Raw genomic sequence first — 15,805 nt, forward strand, 5'->3', positions numbered from 1 at the left:
TCAAATATGCAATCTGCATATTCTACTAAAAGCAGAAATTCATTTACTTTAGGTATTAGATAAAAATGCAGATGTAAAGCACTGATCCATCTCAGTAATGTTAAGTCCACAACACTGTCCAGACATACTTTCTTATAGCATACATCCTATTTGTTTTTGGTGTGCCTTTTGCATTTTTTGTCATACACATGTGAGGGAAAACTAATCCACTTCTGTCAACATGTATATCTTGCTCCCCTCCCCCCCCCCCCCCCAAAAAAAAGGGCTGTACAGAAAAAATATATATTTTTTTTGTTTGTTTTTCTCTTTTCATCCCTTACCCTTCACTAATTTTTTTTGGACTGTAATTATTCAGAATCATACATTTTTTTATATAATTGGGTTATATACTCTTATTATAAACAAGTAATTCTTCTAAACAAAGGGAAATATCTACATTTCTGTGTTTCTAAAAGCCACTTGCTACTGGATATATATATTCTACTGATAACAAAGATATATTAAAAAAAAAAAAAAAAAAAAAACACACAAAAAAAAAAAAAACACTTCATAGGCATGGTCAGATTCAATAATTTAGAATAGGAAAGTTGTAGACATATGCAGCTCCATCTCATCTACTATTGTTGCTTTAAAAATAGTATAATGAAAGTAACATGCACCACAGACTACACTTTTTTATTTATTTTTTACTGCATTTTCACCAGGGAGATAGGAAATGGCACTCCTGAGGAGCTGATTACATACAGTAGCATTAAGACACAGCCCAGAAGGCATCGATCCTTTGATATGCACCAAAATAAATGATGGAAAGCAAACATTTTATGAGGCAGTTGTACCTCTATCTATTTCTACACACAAATACAAAATCTTGTGTGTCAAAAATGTTCGTACCAGACTAACATCAACCACCAACTACACACAATCACAACAGTTCATTTATCAGTATTTCTTAAATAAGCACTGACAACTCGTACTAGTGGTGTCAATATAGTCCCACTTTGCACAAATATACAAACGATCAGAACGAGCATTCATCTTCTCTCTTTTTTTTTTTTCTCAGTGATTTAACACTCCCAGAAACCATGAACCTTCTCATAGACAATGCCCTGAACAGCCAATGTCAAGTTAATCTTGCTTTATCCTTGACACAAGCTCACTCAGATGTGTTGTGGTTCTGTTCTGAATTTTTTTTTTCTAAAAATACATGAGAAAATATCCTAGAGACCCATAACACAAGGACTCCCTCCCATTTCTTCTGTTAAAATCTTTAACAAGATAATAATTCCTGTCAAATATGTAGAAAAATTATTAGGCAGCAACTCTTATGGTCCTGCTGGACTAGACGGGATTTTTACTGGTAACCTAAAATCAGAATCTCTATTTCTTACTATAAGGTCATTGGCTATCTTACTGCCCCTAAAATTCAGCCAAAGGGTTTCGAAGTTGTATCTTCTTTATCTTTCTTTCCAATAATGTATTAAAAGCTTCATTTTCACTTCTATTGTTCTTACAGTTCAACGGCTTCTGTCTACCACACACCAGATTGCATAGATTTCTAATACTTTAATGCAACTATATCCACATGGCAACTTGTTTTCAGGTAATTTCTCAAGCAGTACAACTACCAGCCACAGAAGATGGCCAACATTATTACAGTCATTCATAAAATATGTAATATTTATTCCAAAAATCTCATGGTCCATTATCAGCTTATAACCCTTGCAATTTGTGTGATGTATCATTTCCCGCTCTTCCTCTGTTCCTTCCTTGCTTTCTATTACTGCAGTATTCATTATTCAGCAGTTCAAGTTAACTTCCACCCAAAGCCCAAGGAGGTGGCGGGCAGGAGATGTGCAGTACCTCAGAGACACAGGTATTGATTCTAAGTTGGAGAGATGGAGGAAGGTTGTGGGTAGACAAGATAAATGATTTCCTCCAACAGTCCAGTTATTGAAATATGCAGTCCACTTCCTCTGGTTTTCTTCTCATTCCCTGACATCTTGTTTCAATCTAGCCCATTTAAGGAACAAAAAAAAAACCTTCAGCTTTTTGGCTGAGTTAGTCTTTCTCTGGTTACTCTGCTGAACTGGCTATCCGAGGGTATGAATAAGCATTAGACATGGTGTCTCAAAGGAGAGAGGAAGACAGCTGGGAGGCGTGCATCTGTTAGCAATGAGCAAACAGATTGGCTTATCTCATTCCAATCTGCATCCTGGTTACAACCTCCTACCCTCCCACCCCTCCCCCCAAAAAAAAGAAAAAAAATAAAGACACACTACACTAAAATGCAACACTTCCCAAGCCTCCTGTTTGATCCTCTAAATGTCCCAAGATTGTGTTCAAAAAGCTGCAGAGAACATCTTGTCCCACAGTCAAGGAGATCTTACTGTATTTGCCTTACTTGTGCTTACTTATTAACAATTGGGCATTAAAACATATTAAAGCAATGTCCATAATTCCTAAGCTAATGTAACTCCTACAACCTAATATTACGAACTTCTGTCTCAGCTGCTTTCATACTACCAATTCTAAAAAAAAGCAAAAATTCACTCTTTCACCAATTCATTAATTTACTGGTGTAGTGAGGGTTTTAAAAATACAGATTTCTTGTTGCAGAGTTTAAAGATTTTTCTTATGATTGTGCTCAAAAACAGCTTAAGTGCTTAATACCATTGCAAATATTTCTAAACCTTTCTGAGTCAAAGCTATTCTCATATTAGTGTTCCAGTTTAATTGCTCACATCCCATTTCTAAATCTACCCTGTAAGATTTGTTATTATATATTGCTTTCTTCTGCAGTGATATTTTCTCTTGGAGAAAAACACAAAGCAGTTAACACCTGCATTTTGAAAAAGGAATTTTAATCTGGCATGATGAGAAAAAAAAAAAAAAAATCATTTAAATTAACAGAAAAACATGCTGCAAATAAAGCTGTAAATAAAGTCATTTAGAGTACAAAACAGAGTGGCATTTTAGTAGCATGCAAGTGCAGCTGACAGGCATATATTTATTCAATTAGTTCCTAGTTTCCAAGGGCAGAGTTGTATGTACACATCCAAACTGCTTCCTCTAATTTTAGCAACTTTTTATATTGAATATTTAAAACCACTTAGTATCCAAATCAATTTAACAGAATGCCACTTAGTGTAATCCTCAATTTTAGTTTTCAATAATTTACTCTGTGCACCTCACTACTGTTTATGACTGCATGTTTATGACCTGATCCCTAAATAAAGATCTCTTAGCCTTTTTTAAAATATTTCAGTTTCAAAATAATTAGACTTATGTGTGTACAAGTAGCAGAGAATGAAACAACAGCATCATTTTATATGCTTCTCAGTATTATAAAAGTTTCATACCAATTTATCTGCGTATCCTACTTACTTCTGCAGCTAAAATAGCAGGTAAAACAGGCACTTACTGTTCAGTGGTTACAGGGCACTTCTCCACTCCTTTTCCAAACAACTTGCCAAATCAAACCTACTGCCTCTTTAGCTGCTGCCAGACAAAAACAAACAAACAAAAACTACGTCAGATTTCAAGAAACTGTGGGAGATGGTATTTTACTAAAAATATATTAATATTCAGGGTGAACCATGAATATTTCAACAGTGATTTAATTTTTTTCTAATGTGTTCTCCACTGGTCTGCTGTAGTAAAGGATTGGCTAAAGTTTGTGCCTAAGTCCATATTAGTATTGCTCTCCTTTTTTTCATTTGCAAGTCTAAATATGTTTCATGCTCAGTATGAAATTAAACTTCTTTGAGTATTCTTTTGATTTTTTTATTTTTTATTTTTTTATTTTTAGTATAGAATCTGGAAATTTCCACTGAAGAAAATGCAGTTAAAAAAAGGCATGCATAAGAAACTTCAGTTTTCCAAAGTACAGGATAGCAGCTGATTACTTAACTTTCCCCAAAGGTATCGGTATCAGTAAGCAATGCAGTGCTAACACCAGCCATTCAACAGAGTTATTAATAATTACAATTCTAGCACAAATCAAATGTGTTAGAATTATTCCTATAAAAGTAGCACAAACAAGCATCTAAAATTTACAGCAAGCCTCGTTTACAAGACATGATATAACATCTTAGAAAAATTAAGTTTAAACAGTCATTTCAGACCTTGTATGTTAGGGATGTCACCGTGTTAAACTCAGTTCTTTTTCTTGAAGGATGTAAAGCTCTTCATGACTGAAAAGTGAAATAAGAACCATCTGCTTTGAAAAAGTGGTCAGTAAGCACTTGATTTTAAGTGCCCACCACTATTTCCTATGTTCCTGCCTACCCACTGCAGTAAGTGGCAATGGGAGAGACTACACGAAGACCCCTGCCATGTTGCATATGCCCACTCCTTACACGTGGCTAGGAGACAGCCCCTGCACTGCATGGGTGGAAATACATTAAAAATAGTTTTGAAGATTAATGTTCTCTGAATGAAAATAGCTGTTATCTCTGTCCCACAAGTAGAAAAACAAGGTGTACTAAGTGTCACAGGATAAAACGTACTTGAAAATACAGGTCGGGTGAAATGAGGTCTCAAACACATCTACCCACTCTGCTTCTCCCGATGGGAGAAGCACAGATGAACTGCTAATGAATTTACAGCCCTGCAGCACCTTCAGGTCAGGAGACCATCAGTCAACAGCAGGTATAGGGGTCAGAGGCCCTTGCCAACCCCCGGGCTGTAAAGGCAGGCACAAAGTGGCAGGAGGAGCCTGAGACGAAGCATTGACCATCATTGGGATGAATGTTGTTCCACAAGTGAGAGGGTATCATAATCCACCCCCCAAAAATCCCCCTGCCCCTGCTGCCCAGGGACTGCTCCCAGCCAACACAGACATTGAAACCCATACTAGTGGGTGAAGCAGTCCTCCTCTTGTGGATTCCACGTGGCCACCAATCCCTAGTTCCCCATGACATCAAACAACTTGCACAAGTAACGTAAGACATCTGTAGGAGAATGAGGAATCTTTTCTTCCAGTACCCCAATCTTAGACACCAACTTCTTTCCCAAAGGTCTTTTCTTTATTTTCACAGGAAAAAATAATAATAATAATAATAATAAATCTTAGCACTATTTTTAAACTTACCAACACTAATATTGAAATTTTATCAAGAAAATCTGATTTAAACTATTTCTTAAGCTGTAATATTTTGAAATTCATATTACTTATAGTCTTGTGCTGCAGGAAATCTCCAGTTAGCACTAAAGATCCCATAATACAAACATGTTCCCTTTATGAAGAAAAAATACTGGATCAAGTGTTTAATCTCGCTTCCTCACATATTTCAATTTAGTTTCATCTTTCTAATCTGCGGAATGATACCTGCCAGCACACCTGATGAGCTAAGCATTTCTGGGTGCACACATCTCCTGTAGGAAGAAAACAGAAGGAATCAGGAGAGTGGGGAGGGAGCACAAGCCAGGACACCAGTGTGATGGCTCAGCTCCTCTGGTTCTGAGGCCAACACATTAGAAATAAAATATTACTGCTACAAACCTCACAGAAGACAGCCAGGAAGAAAGGTCAGGGAGTAGACAGGACAGAACACTCTTCTACCCTCTTTTTTAGAGCTCATGGAGAGATAAAGGGAAGGAGATTGCAACCACCAACAGAAAAGCTGAAGAGGCACAATAAGAGCATGGCACCAGCAAGTGTAAGATGCTGTAGGGAGTCCTCTCTTCCACGGAAACATCAAGCAGATGCATCAAATTCTTCCTTTCCTCACTTTCCCCTCCAGATGATTTCATGTAAACTCTTGAACACAGTATGCATTTACATTTTCTTATGTGAAAAGTATGGAAATATGCAAGGTGACATAAAAGGGCTGGAGTGAGTTATAAATTATGCTGCTAATAATTGAAACATCTTTTTAAAAGACGTTAAATTTAGTTTACTTTTCCTTTGCATCTTGCAAAAATAATTGTGCCAGTGATTTTTCATCTAAAGATGCAAAATAAAGGGAAATGAATATATTTGAAAATATTTATTGAAATAATGATTTCAAATAACTTTCAGTGCATGAAAAATTATTTTTGTCCTTTCTGTATTGCAGTATAATCACCAAAAGCCATAGTCATATATAGAAATCAGTGTTATAAAAACATTAAAAAACAGTTTATTAACAATGTTCTCATTTTATTTCTTCTTGAATTATAGGTGGGATTGATGTTATAAAGACCTAGTTTATTATGGGCATCCCACGGAGAATCTAGAAGAACCACAGCTGATGTATTGCTATGTAAATTTTGTAGTGAAGGTTTCTAAATTTCCTCAAACCTATAACTGGAAGCAATACAGTTACAGCAACTAAAGCAGTGGTATTACTCACACATATTCAACAGTGTTTGGTATTTTATTGAACAAAATCTTCTTACAGGAAAATGTTTGGCTGCAAGTATCGTTGGGGACAGTTCAGATCACTGTGGGAGTGACTGCTTAAACCGAGGAAACAGTTTGCTTAGAAAGTAGTCAGGAAAAAAAAAAAAAAAAAGAAAAAAAAAAAGTTATTAAGAAATCAAGGAGACAAGTAGCTTCTGGAGCACTAAGAAGTAAGGCCAGCTCAATGGATTTAGGAACCCAGGATATACTGGCTGAATATTAGCACGTCATGTGACAATTTGAAAAGGCTCTCCTAAGCATTTTGGTATTTTCTTCTTTTTTTTTCCTGTCACTAAATGATGAAAAGAGGGGGTGTTGTGGTTTAACCTGACCGGCAGCTAAACACCACACAGCTGTTCACTCACCTTCCCCCCTCCCTCTCTGGAATGGGGGAGAGAAATGGGAAAGTGAAGCCTGTGGGTTGAGATAAAGACAGTTTATTAAGACAGGAAAATAATAAATAATAAATAAATGTACGAAACAAGTGATGCACAATGCAACTGCTCACCACCTGCTGACTGATGCCCAGCCTATCCCCAAGCTGCCAGCCCCCCTACTCCAGCTAGCCACCCCTATATAGTGTTCAGCATGACGTCAGATGGTATGGAATACCCCTTTGGCCAGTTTGGGTCAGCTGTCCTGGGTCTGTCCCCTCCCAGCTCCTGCTGCACCCTCAGCCTGCCCTTTGGCAGGACAGAGTGAGAAGCTGAAACGTCCTTCACTTGGCGTAAGCACTGCTCTGCAACAATTAAAACATCAGCATGTTATCAGCACTCTTCTCATCCTAATTCAAAACATAGCACCCTACCAGCTACTAGGAGGAAAATTAACTCTGTCCTAACTGAAATCAGGACAGGAGGCTAAAGAGTCTACCAAAATCAGCACTGGGCTCTTAACAATCTGTAGTGGCTGGACCTCATTTACGTAGATGTCTGCTGCCTTCTACATTCCAAATACTGTTGTGCATCTTTTGCATTAAAGGGGCATGAATGAATAGTTTTTAAATGTCTTTAAAATCAGTAACCTGCTCTCCCTTCAGCAGCTCAGTACAATGTACAATGAGGTGCATTTGGAAATTCATTTTTAACTGATCTAGCATTGGTAAAAAATGTCAAAAAACAGAAAGAATGCATTTATTTTCTTAAGCTCTAGTAAAATAAACCATGACACATTCTATCAGAGTTACTGAAACTACACCCATGTAAATCAAATGCAGGAACCTTCAACTACTCACAGTTACAGCAAGAGATTCAAGTTCATAACTTTATGAACATTAGGGTAATTCCTGCATGTTTTCTATGTTGAGGTCTGGGATTTACCTATTCTCTCTGAGATGAAAACATGCTCCACAATTTCTAGTAGACACTACAGTAACACCAAATGTATGTCTATTTATTCTATTAATCCTTTAGTATATAACACTAATACTATAATACTAATAATACCATTGCTTATTCCTACCAGTTCTCAAGTTTACCTTCCTCATCCTGCATCCTTTCTTCATTCTGTAAGAGTTTTATTGATATTATTATAACTAAGAGTAGACAGAGATGGCTTAGCTCTACCAATGTAAAATTTATTCTCAGCCAGAAATAAACAGCCTGTTAAGTGATTTCAGAAGTCAATTACTTTGCTTCAAACCATCAATGTATAGTACCCCTCGGAAACTGCTGAATGCTCTGGATTCCTGCAAATGTCCTTCATAAATGCCACAAATTTAGATAATCCTTAATGAATAACATAGTATGAACTAACCATCTGCTTTACACTGCTATTGATACTTTCCTTTTTTCTTTTTTTTTCTGTGGAAAATTACAGTACAACATCACACACCCAATTATAGTGCACATAATAATCATCCCTGTTGACAGAATGACCCTAGAGAATACTCTGGAAATCTGAAAAAATTACAAAATGTAGGCATATTAAAAATAATAATAATAATTTAAACCAACCAACCAAACAAAAAGAATATACTTTGATTAACAGAAGTGTTTCCTTTACTTGCTAAGGAAAGACTACTTATATATTCATCAGTCCTGACTGTGAATGGTGAGAGGGAACCTTTAAAAAACAAGTTATGGAAATCAAATTGAAGTGATGAAAATGCTGGTTCTGAAATGGTAATTTAAAATACATTTAAAGTCACCTCTGTTATTGCATGGTAGTTAGTGTTACTAGGAACAAACTGATTTTTGTTATTTCTTTTTACTGGAAATTAAAACAAAAATCTAATATAGTACACCATTTGACCAAACATCAGACAGAACGGAGAGCGTGGAATCAAAGCCTTTACTTGAGCTGCATGTGGTGTCACCCCTTGGGTAGCTCCAGTAATTGCAGTGGGCTTACAAAGGGACAGACCAAAGCTCTGTGTACAGAGCAGAACACATGGAGCTAGTTTTTGTAAACTGCAGCACATTTCTGATCCAAGCAAGGAGTTATGTTTCAATTCATATTCCAACTGTGTCAACAGAAAAGCTCACAGCAGATTAAGTAAAGCAGCAAAGTTCAGCACTGCCTTCTATGTCTTCAAGCAAATATAACATAGAGATACCAATTTAAAATAATAGGACAGCCATTATCAATTAAGCATAAAGTGAGCAAGGCCTTTTTTTTATTTTTATTTTTTCTAATTCTTGCATGAGATACAGCAAAGTAAGATCATTAAGATCATTTGCCATTATCAAAGTTCAAGGATGGAAGCTTTCAGGTCTCTGTTAGGTGCATGCATTCCCTAGCACGCTGTTCTTGTTTCTATACTTAGATGGAATCCTACTAAGCAAACGGATTTCACGTACAAAAGCAGAAGGAAATTGGGCTTTTAGTGCTACAACATTTCTCCCCACACTGACTGGGAAGAAAGAACATTTAATGTATAAAAGAATAAATATAAACCATTTCAGGGAATCTGTTTACGAAGAAAATGTGTAACAGTGTTTTTAAAAAATACACATAACTGAGGTTTAGATGTAATCAACGTTAGCTAAATACTTATGCCACAACATATAATCTAGAAAGTTCAAGAAGTAGGGAAAATAAATTAGCTGATAAGCCACTTAACTCTCTTTTCAGCAGTGTTTAGTCAGCATGAAAACAGACCAAACAAAATTAGCTCAATAATGTGAACTAGCTACAGCCTGACAACAGTATTTCTAAACTCTCAAAGACAGAGAAAATTTCTAAACTCTCAAAGCCAGATCCAGGGAAAGTATCTGATAATTTCCAGGCCCAAGGTTTGCAGTCCACATACAGAAGTGCAGAAATCCTGAAATTCTTTGGGACTTCCCACTATGACACATGTATGACACATGTTATCAGACTCCCAACTCTGTGGATATAAAGTCCATGGTCAGGAAAAACTTTGTCTACAATGCTGTATATGAAGTCAGGTAAATGTGATACAAAAGAAAATAATAGAGATTAAAATGTATAGGAAATCTTGCTGGATTGTAGAGATAGCATCTTCTTATGTATTTGAACTACAAGGCATGCTAATAAATGGAAAAAAATAAACAAACAAACAAAAAAACAACACAGATGAATTAGGTGATGACTTAAGCAGAACACTTTCTACTGCCAGACATGAAATATGATAGCCTTAAAAAAAACTCATAATTGTGCTATTGCTGATTCTTTCTAGAAACTAGAAAAAGGTAAATTTAAAATGAATCTGAACTTAAGTGTGTGTTGCTGAAGTGATGAGGTTATTAACCAATTCCCTGCAACGGATTTTAATACAATAGGTTAGATTTCTTAAAAACACATGTTTGGGCAAAGATTTTCAAATGGTACTAATATTTATTCATCCATTTGATCCTAAGAGCTAGACTGCATCACAAAAGCACGCTGCTTTATTAACAGCTCGGTGTCATCTTCTTGTTTTTGGCATCTGACATCAATAGCATTTTGTCATTTTGCGTTAGCAACACATTACTGGTGGTGTTCCACAGTGATGACACATCCTTCAAGGAAGTAAGTGCATGGGGCCTAACTCACTGAGGCAGGTGCAGACAGATAGGCGTTGCAACTAACTCCATCCCAACTAACTCTGAACCAAGTATAGTTTACTGCTATCTTGCATGAATTTGAAGACAGGCAGATGATCTCTGTTCCATCTGTTCTTTGGGTTTCTGTCATATCTTGAAAGTTTTCGAGTGACCATAACCCCCCCTTGGCAATGAATGCTAATTTACGTAACAATTAATGTAACCCCAACACCATCACCGTAGCCTTATCCATCAAGAATCAGTGCTCATCTTGTGATTAAATGCATGCACTCTTGCAATACAGAAACTGTAAATTAAATGTGCAGCCTATCTTCATGGAAAAAATCTTCTACTCAGGTATGATGATGCACATAGACCCTTTGTGGAAAACAGTCTACATGGTTGAACTAAATTACTTCTTCAGATTACAGAAATTAGAGTCTAAAGAAAATCTTATACCAACAAAGGGATAGGTTAAACGATTCGATACTTAATAGTACACTTAGTCAGTAATCCACCCAAAATGCTAAAGTGTCTGTGTAAATTCTTCAGAATCAATCATCCTAATATTATGCAGTACACAAACAAGTAATTTTGTACAGGGTAACATATTATCATCAACACTTGCTACTGTTGTGTTTTTTTGTTTGTTTGTTTGTTTGTTTTCCTGTGTTCCTGCTACTGTATTTTCATGTTATGCTCTGAGAGGAAAAAAATATAAATAGGTCACCACAGCCTGGTAAATGTCTGCTATCAATCGAATGTTGTAATCTATCATTCAGTTATCCTACAGATATTTTTGTATCAAAGACAATTTTAAAGTGCACATTGCTATAGGATGTGTATATCTAATGAAAGCTATCCTAAAATGAAATATGAAATGCCACCACAGGTAGTTCCTAACTTCTCTGGCAAAAGCTTCCAAGCTTTACTGATAAAGTGTAATTGGAGGTTTAAGGCAAGCAGACAGAAAGAGTAAAACCCTGACTGCCACCTTGACAGCATGGACATTAAGTCAGCTTGATGAGGAAGGAACAGATAGTTGACACAAGGCAAGGTTAACTGCAACTTCTTTCCTGTCATCTATGTAGCTTATAAACAATTTGATAACAAAATATCCCTTACCTAAGTGCATCTAAACTCTACAAACTGCACCCCAGAGTAGCCTAACCAAGACTCAGCACTCCTCCTGCCTATCTGGGGCTGCAGTGGATATTACAGGGCCAGTGGAAGCAGGAGTATCTTCTGGTGTCTGCTGGTGACTGTGAGGGATCCCTGGAGAGGTCCAAATACTTTGAGGTGTACAATTAACCCTCTAGGGTTATAGAAGTATAGCAGTGAGTATTTTCCTACTTAACATTGAGGTTTGATGTTTGGATGACTTATAGTATGTAATTGAATGAAACAATAGTACTCCACACTATTTGGACTGAGCACAAACCACAAACAGTGGGTTTTCTAGTGTATGTAATTCATGGCTGCTTGCAAATTCTTTTTTGGGGCATACCTTTTTTTTTAAAAGGTCTAGCATATTTCTCCAGGAGTTATTCAGTATACTTGCAAAACAAGTTTGCTATCATCAGATCCACGCAGTAAGTACAAACATCCCTTAGAACCTTTTTAAATCTTTGAAGTTTCATTTCCCATATATGCAAATATTTTGTTTGGTTCTGAACACATCTAAATTGAAAACTCAAAGTGAAAACATAGATCTTCACTTGAAACAGAACATGTAGACCTCAGTGTTGTACAGAGATAGCCGAACTAGGTGATATCCTGAAATGATCCCAACAGATAAGACTCTATGATGACTCTATCTTATGACTCTAGGCTATCTAACCTGCCCTACTTTTGCAAGTGAAGGGTGAAAGTGCACATAGCACTAAAACTCTTAAAAATATAAATATTGTCCCAGAATATGATTGCTTGTAATACAATAATGTAATGAGTTAGTAAATAGTAAAGACCTATTCTATCATTTTTGCCTTGCCTATAAGTGTCTGTGATTTTTCTGATGCTGATTCCTACATTTACTACTTCCAAACAAAACTAGTTTGTTCCATTATATCATTTACAGATTATAAAGTGGATCAAACCATTTTCCCTTTTATATTCCTTACAAAACATCTTTCATCAATAATTTTGAAACACTACTGAACAAAAGAGAATCATTATCTCAGCAAGAGTTCTTTAGTACATATTCAGAAAATGTCTACTGCCAACAAGGTTTAGGGATGTACTGTGCCTTCAGACACTTTTCTGAACAAGCAATCACTCTGCTAACAGTATCACAGAGACATGCTAGCTCAAAATCACCATCCAAAACAATCTTTCTCTTTCTCCAGTGTTGCTTCAGTGGATTAGTTCTGATCAGGGGATGTACACAGGAAGTATAATTAAATCCCTTCCATTCTCCTCCTCCACTCATTTTCTCAGGCATATGCAGAGTCTGAATAAGCCTAAAGAATGGCACAAGTGGGGCAGATCTACAAACAATGTGAGAGTCTAACAGTCACGTAAGGTTATGAGGGACCTGCATATACATGTAATCTTATAGCTTGAATTTACCACTATTCTGATCAGCGTTTTTATTAAAACATCCACAAGTGAGGGATAATCAACAACTGGAAAAGAAAAAAGATATGCTATAAAATGTTAAAATGAAAATTAAAATAATTCTCTAAAAATTTCTGAAGATCCACTGAAAATGTTTGAAGTAATTTTAACAGAAACATGTATTATTTCCCTTCTATTTTCTCCTCTTACATTGAAGAGGCTTGATATGCTATTAGTTGATAACTTCCCAGAATATTTTTGTATTCACAAATACACCAGAGGAGCCAAATGCTACATTGCCAAACAATGTTTGCAAAGGCACAGGTCTCTACTGCAGACAGAATTACCACTGAACAAAGGTAAGCATATTTTTTTTTAAATAGCTCTCATTCTGAAATCAGTTTATTCATTTTACAGGGATATTTGCTGAGGCATTAAAGATAATTTTCTTTTAATGGAACAGCCACCACAATCAGGCAGTTTGGACTTTCCAGTACTTCAGAAAAACTTGAGATTATCCTGCATACCAAGAAATATCCAAGACTATTAAACTGAAAGATTGAAGAAAAAAAAAGTCAAGGATGCAGGACATGAAAATAATTTAGATGCAGGGAAACTATTCTGTTCATAAATGGAGCTTCTTTCAAAATATATCTGTTATATACTGGCTGTTTTTTTGTTTGTTTGTTTTTTTCCCAAATCGCTCCCTATGTGGAAAACTAGCTCCAATTTTGTTTTGGTTAATTTTAAACAGAGAGAGAAATTGAGTTGGAAAAACTATATTCTATGGCCTTCCAGGTGTGAACACAAAGTCAGGCACATGTCTTCATCTTTGGAAGTGATGGAAGGTGGCAAGATATTTCATGAACTTTAACTTCTGGACAATTTCATTTTTCAGATTTTGTTTAGTTTTCAGCTGTATAGATAATGCTCATTGAAATAGTAATCAATGAATTTTTGATTCCCTTTCATTTCACTCAGAAAGGTCAGTAACAGTAGGTAGACAATGAATAAACCAATTTTCATGGATTCATGGATGGCCGCTTATTGAAGGAACCTAATCCTCTTGAGAACAGTTTACTAAGGTTCTATTAATTTATGTAAAAATGTAGCTTCTCAAGACTGTATTTTGATAACTAAACCCCTGTGTTGACTTTCAGATGTTAAGCACACAACAGTTCTCAGTGAAATATCAAGACCCACTCAAAAAATGCATAAACATTTACCATAAACATTCACTGCCTTCTCTTAAAAGAACTTTGCTCTCTCACTACAAACTGTAAAATCTTTTTCTCTCTCTCTCTTTTTTTTTTTTTTAGGATATATCATTTTGAGTGTCATTTGGATAAAGTCTCTAAATAAAAAATGAGTAGATATTGGAGACAATATCCTGGCATTTGGAAAATATCTGTTTCCTTCCTACCTCAGAAACAGACATTTGTGGGCTTTGTTCCCACCTGTAACAGCTCCTGCCTCCCTCAGAGAGCTACATACACAATAACTATAACATGAGAGAAATGTTGATATTAAATGGGTAAAATCTAATCTATATAATAAATATACAAAATATTAGCAACAGAATAACATATACTATTTTCAAGTAAAAGTCAAAAAAATTAAAGATTCACACCAAAATACACTTACAGTTACTCATTTCTAATACTAATCCAAGAGACATTTACAAATATTTTGTAAATATAAAAACAAACAAAACATGGACTGAATAAGGAATTCATAAGACAACTTTTTAAAATGGAAATAGAGATTTGAATAAGCTGGATAGATTTATTTTTTATATAACTTTAATTTCTACTTTCCTAAAAACGAGATCCTCGTTACTTCACAGAATTCAGAAAAAGGTGAGCAAAGACTGATTAACAGACACAGTCAAAGCAGTTTTTTTAAAACGCCTCTAAGCTGAAATGCACAAATGTTCTATTGAGCAAACTATTTTGTAGGAAAAGGTTGATCTGATACACGAAAATGAAATATTATCACTTTCGCATATACAGGAAGAGGAAATCTTTTTTAAAAAGTTTCTTCAAGTATCTGTAGTTTTCAAAGAACTGATTTGTGTAAATGTACAAATTGTACACCTAAAATCTCAAAATTCTTGCATTCAAATTTCATACACAAAATCTGTATTGCATAAAGAAAGGACTATTCATATAAATTCAGGAATGAAAAAATAGGGGACAAACTCTGAAATAGTTTAAGATTGTTAACAAGCATTACTTAGACAATCACTGAATAATGTTTCTTGGGCTAAGGCTAAACATGTTTGTGGCTGCTTTACTAGAAAAGAACCTCTGCTAGTATAGTTAACTGTCAAATATCACTGATTTGTCATTAAAGAGGTAAAGTTCTCTAAGTGCTGCATTTTTTTTCTTGTTATTGTATACCGTGGAGCATGTTTTCTGTAAAACTGTAGTTTCCATTCATTGTTTACTGTTTTCCATGTGGCTCTGAAGTCCTTTAGATGACAAATAAGGATCATCAAGGCAAGCTGGTTCAGTACCTTGACATTGCATTCTTCAATGACTATTAATATTCTACTCCCACAGATCTGAAAATTTATCAGCTCTCATTTTAGATTTAGTGAACTGCTATTTCATAGCACAAAGGAGATTCCACATATGCTCACTGTCTCCACATATGCTCATTGTCTCCCTTGTGCTGGACATGCCACATCCTGTTCCTATTTAAACAGCATACAAGTTAGGAGGAGGAATCATGACAATGTGTTTTCTTTTTAGCTTTTTAGTTCTTTAGAACATGCAGAACATACAGGGACACAATAACATTTCGGTTCGAATCAGCATCCATGGATGAGGGTGTGGTGTACCTGAGAATGCTCTAATAACTTCTGATGAAA

At 35.7% G+C, this 15,805-nt stretch overlaps 1 protein-coding gene across 2 annotated transcripts in view; it reads right to left on the reverse strand.

Annotated features, from left to right (window-relative positions):
• Positions 1-15,805, reverse strand: part of CDH18 (cadherin 18) — a 464,051-nt gene that overhangs the window by 218,991 nt on the left and 229,255 nt on the right. For both annotated transcript variants that reach the window (XM_032183266.1, XM_032183265.1), the window contains exon 3: positions 3,422-3,498. The gene's annotated coding sequence lies outside the window, so the exon portion shown is untranslated. The remainder of the gene's footprint in view (positions 1-3,421; positions 3,499-15,805) is intronic.

The sequence above is a fragment of the Aythya fuligula genome, chromosome 2 (genome assembly GCF_009819795.1).
Source record: "Aythya fuligula isolate bAytFul2 chromosome 2, bAytFul2.pri, whole genome shotgun sequence".
In the NCBI taxonomy this organism is placed as follows: Eukaryota; Metazoa; Chordata; class Aves; order Anseriformes; family Anatidae; genus Aythya; species Aythya fuligula.